At 45.9% G+C, this 7,650-nt stretch overlaps 2 non-coding genes across 2 annotated transcripts; one reads left to right on the top strand and one right to left on the bottom strand.

Annotated features, from left to right (window-relative positions):
• Positions 1-2,126: 2,126 nt before the first annotated feature.
• On the bottom strand, positions 2,127-2,198 carry TRNAQ-CUG (transfer RNA glutamine (anticodon CUG)). The gene has a single exon. It is a non-coding gene; the product is annotated as a tRNA-Gln (tRNA).
• Positions 2,199-6,569: 4,371 nt separating this feature from the next.
• Positions 6,570-6,643, top strand: TRNAN-GUU (transfer RNA asparagine (anticodon GUU)). The gene has a single exon. It is a non-coding gene; the product is annotated as a tRNA-Asn (tRNA).
• The last annotated feature ends 1,007 nt before the right edge of the window (positions 6,644-7,650 follow it).

Below are 7,650 nucleotides of genomic sequence, written 5' to 3'. Positions count from 1 at the left end.
TGAGAAACGATCCCCTCGAAGACCAGTGAAGGCCAAGAAACCAATCCTCCAATGTCTACCAACAAAAAGAATTCTTTCCCCAGAGGCCCACTAGAAGCATAGCCCTGCCGACGCCCCCAAAAGACACGTAAAGCCATGTAATGCAACCAGAGACCCGAGCTCCCAAAGCCTAGTGCAGATACAGGACTACAGTTGATTCCACAGCCATCCAGTCCTTCGAGGGCAAAAGACGCCAAAGGAAAGCGCGAGTGCAAGCCACCAAAAGCACAAATTACGCAGTCAAGTATTCCACATATAGGGGAAATCGCGGGGATCAGCACATCCAAAGTCCGATAAATAAGTCTCGTTCTGAGAAAACCATTTTCGTAATCCTAGTGTGTTCAAGAACAGATAAATATGAACTGTTCCTCTGCCGCCCGGACACAGCCTCACACCCCTTACTCTTCCGCAGACGGTCATTTCGCCATCCTCAGTCCCGATCCCTCACAGCCCCTCTGCGTTCCCACTGCACTCAATTTCAAACGACAACGCTGGACTCCTTCCCACAGCACGGACAATCACAACTTCTTAAAGCGGAAGATGCAGATCCAGCAGGCACTGCGCAGCCGTGTCTACATAAGACACGCCTCCGTTAGTGACGTCTCGGAACGCGCTCTTCCCGCCTACCCATGCCCCGCCCCCTGCCCGCTTTTTCCTCCTCCCACTCTTCTCAGCCGGCCAATGAGCGGGCCGGCAACCAGAGCCAGAGGTGACGCCTACCTTTTGCCCCTCCCCCGCCACCGCCTCCCCGCACTGTTGAGGTGGCGAGCGGAGCCCCGCGGCCGGGCCCTGCTAGGTCTCTCCCGACTGCGCGGGTTTTTCGCCTCTCTGCTTCCCGCACCACTTCGGCGGACAGCTGAAGCCTGCGCATGCTTCTCGGAATAAAGTCTTTCAATGCGTAGGCTAGAACGATTGTTCTACTTGATTCTAAATGTTTACAAAGGAAACCAGTCCCTTTCAAATCCAGTCTTCTTTGTGATACAGCACTATCTGTATTTCTTTATTACAACGCATTAAGGAAGCCTGTTGCCTTCTTGAAAGTTCAGTTTCATTCATTGAAACTCATTTATTGTATTTTGAATCTTCAGCTGTGTGAAAGGGTCTTGAATTATTTTATTGACTTTATTCCCTTTCTGGAACTGGTCATTCACATTTGGACCTCTTAGACTCATCTGATTTTTCTCTTGTTTTTACTTCCTTGCTCTTTCTGCTTTGTTTCCTTGGAAATATTTTTGACATTATCCTCACAACTCTACTATTACGGTTTTAATTTCCAAGATTTTTTTTTCTCTGAATGCTACTTTCTTTCTTGCAACCAGTTTTTTTTTTTTTTAATGGGTGAAATATTTTACCTATGCGTTATTATGTTGTTAGGTGCCATGGGGCCGTCTCCCACTCATAGCGACCATGTGTACAACAGAAGGAAGCACTGCCCGGTCCTGCGCCATGGCCACAATCTTTGCTATGTTTGAGCCCATTTTTGAAGCCACTGAGTCAATCTATCTCCTCGAGGGTCTTTCTATTTTTCCCTGACTCTCCTTCACTAAGCATGGTGTCTTTCTCCAGGGACTGGTCCCTCCTGATAACAATGTCTAAAGTAAGTGAGACAAGTCTGGCCATCCTTACAGGGTAGCTTTGTGGCCTGAGATGTGATCTATTCTGGAGAACAATGCATGTGCCCTGGAGAAAAATGTGTGCTTTGCAGCTGTTTGGTGGAGTGTTCTAAATATGTCTATAAGGTTGCTGATTGTGTCCTTTAAATCTTCTGTATCTTTGTTGAGTTTCCTTCTAAATGCTGTGAACACCCACTTCCCCTTCTATTCCCTACTTTCTCCCTTTTCTTTCTCTCCTTCTTCCTCAGCTATTTTCTGCGGGTTTCTGGGACCTCCGTTTCTGAGGAAGAGATGAGAGGACGAGGAGACAGGGCTGCAAGACGCAAAAGGCCAAGGGACTCAGATCTGGAGCCGCTCGCGCTCCCCTCCTAGTTTGTTCCCTCCTCGCTCGATCACGACCCAGAATAGGGCTAACACGTTTCATTCATGTTTTAAGAAGTTTTTTTTTTTTTTAATTCTTCATTTGAATTAAACAGGTCCCACCGAGACTTGAACTCGGATCGCTGGATTCAGAGTCCAGAGTGCTCACCATTACACCATGGAACCACTTGAGGAGTCGCTCAGTGCATATCCATTCCAAACCTCAATCCCATTACCGTGGAGTTGATTCCAACTGGTATCTATGAGCATCTCAATAAAAAAACAAACTCAAATCCACTGCCATCCAATCAGTTCTGACGCATTATCTATGAGCATCTCAATACAAGTGTGAAAGTACTCCTTTAGCATCCATAGTTTCCAAGAACTAATCTCAAGGCTGTCCTTTCTCAGACAGGACTTGAGAACGGTTGACCTGTGTCACTGGGCTCACCGGTCTCGCTTTCTCTCTGCTCCTCTCCTTTTATTGACTTCTATCATTTCATTCGCATCTCAGGAAATGAGGTAAAATCCACTTTGGGCTTAGGGCGATGGCACAGCATAAACCACAAACTGGGCCTCATTTACCAGAGTTTCCTATTGTGAGGTGAAACTTATGCAAACAATAGTGTTATTTTCCTTTTCTTTGCCTTCACCCACTTCTCATGGTCCAGGGAGGGCAGGTGATTGTCAGGGCAGGACTTGGGTCTCTGTGGGTCCCTGGGCCAAGCAGCACCTATCACACTGCAAAGCTGCCAGAGTTTCCTGTGTGTAATATATAAAGGTGTCTCAGCAGTGGTTTATCCGGGGGCTGGGTTTGGGAGGCAAGAGAACTTTCATTTTCTTTATACACTTCTTTTTTGATAAGTTTTTCTTACAAAAACATGTATTTGTTAGATTTACAATAAAAAAACGATTAACCATGTTTAACGTTTATACACTCGGACAAACCAGACTGACCTCATTTCCTGTGACTCAAAAGGGACCACAGGGGTTGAGGCTATGAGACAGGGCTCTGACACTTACACAGCCACAGTCTGTTTTCTGAGAACTTGGCCACGTCCATTACATTCCAGTTTCTTAATGTATTATTCACTGTTTTTTAGTTGTTTTTTTAAACGTAACCATTGGATAAAGAATTTAACTTCATCCAAAGAATTTTGTCTTTGACTTTGGTTTCTGACTGGTAACTCTAAACCAAAAATAAACAAACAAAACCAAATATATTTGTGTCAATTCTGACTCATAATAACCCTATAGGACAGGGCAGAACTGCCCAATAGGTTTCTAGGGATGTAAATCCTTACAGAAGCAGATTGCCACAACGTTCTCCTCAGAGCGACTGGTGAGTTCAAACCACCGACCTGTGGGTTAGCACCCCAGCACTTAACCACTGCCCCACAAGGGCTCCTTGAGATACCTTTAAACCCTTGGAATTTGCTGAGTAATTGAGGTGTCTTTGTTTTCTATAGACCTCCAGAACACACCTGAAGGTTTACGCTAATAAGGTGACTCAGGTGAGGGGTTGGCTAGGCTAGAAAGGCCACCTCCTGATATCAGCCAATCTGGAGGGTGGAGGGATAAGCTTTGCTGGACTATCCATATGTGTTGGATGCAGGCCACACCCCTGAGAAAGCTCCTCTTAAAACTGATTGGCTGATCACATGAGACCACATCATGGAGGTGGTTACACAATATTACATTATGAAAAAGCAATCAGTCCAACGTCTGCCAAACCACTGAGAATCATAACCTAATCAAGTTGATACGTAACATTAACCATCCCAGGTCCTATGTGGTCAACCTGTCATTATGTGGCTGGCTGATAGCCCCCACCTCCACTGGGGATGGGTATCATCATATCAGGGACTCAGAGTTGTTCTCTGCTTTTGGTTGTCTGGGCACTTACTCAGTTGTGGCTGTAGCCAGGTTAGCCTCTGTGAATGGAAGCCCATGTCACTGAGCCCATGCATAATTTACATGCCTGCTGCTAGGCCGCTCTGTTATGAGTCCACTGGGCAGTCCTAGACTTTCCGTTTAGTTCCTTTTGATGGTTTTCACAGCTCTGTCAAGCTTGTCTATCAGATCTCTCATGGACATAGTGTTTTCTCCGTGTGTGTGTAAAACAGCTGCTTTGAATTTGGCTAAATCTAACATCTAGGACATCTGGGAATTGGGAGTTGGTTTCTATTATTTTTCCCTTGAAAATGTTTCTTTGCATGTCTAGTATTTTTTAATATTTGGATACTTTGAATGATACGTTGTAGTGTATTCTGATATCTTTCTCCAGAGTATCAATTTTTTGTTCTAGGAGACCTTATGGGCAGTTCTACTGTGTCATATGGGGTTGCTGTGAGTTGGAATTGATTTGATGGCACACAACACCAACAACAAGCATTATGACTACTGGCTGATTACTTTGGACTCATGTTGGACTGGATTTAGTCTTTAAGGTGAATCTGTGGAAAGCTCAAGGTGCTTACCAAAACCCTCTAACTTGTTGGAACTCAACCTCCAAACTCTGTCTACCCTGCAGCTCTTACCAGGGCTTGGTTTGCAGCTTTGTTAGGGACTGTCAAGAGTAGGCCTTACCTTAGGGCATGAGTTGTGCTCTTAAAGAGAGAGTCTTAGCTGGATGCTGAGAGCAGTCAAGCTTGAATTTCAACTTTGCCTGGTACTGACCTCTGGGATCTCTGTTCTGTTCTGTTCTCCACCCTGTAGCATCTGTCCTCTGGCAAGCTTTGGTTAGTACCTTCCTGCACATGAGCAGCCTAGCACTCAGCAAATGACGTGCAGTAGACCTACAGATGGACTTCTGAAAACTGGCCTCTAAAACGTTTTCTCCCCTCCGGTGCTCTAATCTGTCCTAACTCTGATCTCTGCCTCCTCGTGTGAACACCATGCTCTTCTGGGATTTCAGCTTGCTGTACCACCATGAGAATTCTTCCCAACCCTCTCTCAGGGATCACAGCCTTGTGCTGCTTCTGTTCAATGTCTGCAAACTGGTGCTTCACTTGTTTTATCTATTTCTATGGTTGTTTAAATTAAGAAGACTAGCCTGGGAGCCTCTACCATGTCATAGCTGCAGATGAACAGAAGGGTGCACAGGCTACAGCAGACCACCTTTAAAACGGGGGCTTTTCCACATGGGTTACTGATTCTTGTCAGTGCATTTACAAATGAGGGTTTAGTCACATGTGTTACTGATTTCAAAATAATTTGAGTATTGTTTTCCAATTTACAAATGACCTCAACCAAAGAGTTTCTTTTTCTTTTATTAACAAGTATAGTGAAACATGACGTGGAACTGCTGGAATCACTTTCAGCATGATGGCCTCACAAGACCTAGGCTAAATATCCTATTCGCTGGGGATAGTTTAATACTTTTGACTCTCCTAGGACCACAAAAGAAAGGGCTGGCAGAAGGAGACCTGTAAGGGACCAATACTGGTCCTGTTAGAGTGGACTGGGCCTAGGCTTTGTAGGTCCAGTAGAAAATTATAGCATTTCCAGAATCAGGAGACAGGTAGAGGGATGAGAGGCTTCCTTGAGGGGCAAAGGTGGGGAGGAGAGGCCCAGAGATACAAGCAGTCTTTGCAGGGGCCAGTAAATATATATGTGCTGGTATCTTCCTCACCTTTTCTCTTCCTCCTTCCAATCCTGTCCCTCTTCCCTCTGAATCTCCCTGTTGATAATTTCCTCCATCCCTGTCTAGGCAGGACGGAGCCTGAGGCCTGGTCGCCCTGCGTCTCTTCTCCATACAAGATAACCCTTCTTCTATGGGGATTCTGTTTGGAGGCCTGTTGTAGCCTGTTCACCTTTCTTGGAATATTGGCTCTTTATACACAGACTAGAACAATTAGAATGACAAGAAGAAGCCAATTACTTTCAAATCCAGTTATCTTTGTGAAGCTTCTACAGCTTGATAGGAGAGAGAATGAGACAGCATCAACCCCCAAGAGTCGGAAGCACCATAGACCCAAAACGGCCCAGAATCTGGGTAGTCCAAACTAAGAAATCTGAAGTCTAGTCGTTCTCAGGGAAAAAGAAACTACCAGATGTATTCTTCTTTCCTGGCCAAACAGAAAGGGCAGTAGTTCTCAGAAGAGTTCCAGGTGGAACTCTTTTGTTGTCCCTGACAATAATACACTGGGCAGTGCACGCGGCTAGTCACTTTCTGAACATTCCTCGGGAAGGCCCAGGGCACGGAGCAGGGGGCACCGTGGACTCCGAGCCTGGAGGCTGGAGCGGATCTCGGCGGCCTCTGAACCCGGAGTCCTGCTGGGCGGCGGTTTGTCGCGCTTTCTCCCCTGCAGGTGCGACTGTGCGTCTCCAACCGCGCCTGGCGCGGGTGTTTGAGTCCTTTAACTCATTCCGGCTCGGTGTCAACGTCCAAGGGTGTCCAACGGCGTGACTCTCGCCCTAACGGTCTCTTGCGCTCCCTCCCAGTTTTTGTAGAGCGGGGTGGGGCAGGCCAGAAAGATGCGAAGATGTCTCCAGCCTGAGGTTAAAGGGCAGTTCCTGACATCAGAAGACATGTTTGCGAACGATAGTCACTGTGTCTCTGTGGCGCAATCGGTTAGCGCGTTCGGCTGTTAACCGACAGGTTGGTGGTTCGAGCCCACCCAGGGACGACGATAAGCTTTACTTGAAGCTCCCCGTTGCTGTTTAAAAGCAGGTTTAGGCTGTTACAGGCTTTTATCCTCAGAGCCCCTGGACCTCTAACCGCTTTGAATCAGACTCCAAAATATCCTGCGCGAAGATTCAAGTCCCATTTAAGGAAGTAGAGCAAGGAATTTCTCGGCAAAAGATACATTTCCCACCAAGCAAACGAACGGAGCTTCGGAGTTTACTTATTCCAGAGCCCCTGCACAGATTCTCTCACTTCCCGAGGCTGGGGTGTTACAAGTGCACACCCGGAAACCTGCAAAATCCCGAGAATGGAGAAGAAGGAAACCCCACCCTTATCGGTGGTGCAGCTACAAGCTCTGTGAGGAAATCTTGGTTCTGCCACGGTGGGACTTGGAACAAGTTATTCAATTCTTTGTGTCTCTATTTCTTCATGTATAAAAAGGGCAAACAGGAGTACTTCCCTCAATGGCTAACCTAAATTTTAATGAGAGGGGTGCGTAAAGCACTTGAACACTTAAAAATGCTCACTGAAGTCAGCTATTATAATTCTTTTCAGTGGCATCGTCATCATCACCGTTGTCATCTACCCTGTCCTTTCAAGGAACTGCATATCCTTTCAGAGTACAGATAGACCATTTTATATTTAAGCATTTCTTAATTGATAGACATGACTTTGGTTCTAATGTTTATTGTCATAAACAATTCTTCAGGGGACAGCTTATACAAATATCGTTAATCACCTGTGTGAGTATTTCTCTCAAATAGATTCTTGGATATGGGCTTGCCTGATCAAAGTATTTGCACATTTCAAATTTTGCTAGTTCCAGCCTAATTGCCCTTCAAAGAAGTTGTACCTGGTAATATCCCCACATTCTGGGAGAAAGCTCTTTTCTGGGCAACACTGTAACTGGTATTTTAATAGCAGTGCAAACCCATCACTTTCACTTGGCGAATGTTAGTGCTTGTTGGTTTTACGCATCACTCTGCATTTTGTGGATGAGGGGCTGGC

Source organism: Elephas maximus, chromosome 3, assembly GCF_024166365.1.
Source record: "Elephas maximus indicus isolate mEleMax1 chromosome 3, mEleMax1 primary haplotype, whole genome shotgun sequence".
NCBI lineage: Eukaryota > Metazoa > Chordata > Mammalia > Proboscidea > Elephantidae > Elephas > Elephas maximus.
The sequence above is the reverse complement of the archived record's forward strand: the minus strand, read 5'-3'. Positions and strand labels throughout refer to the sequence as shown.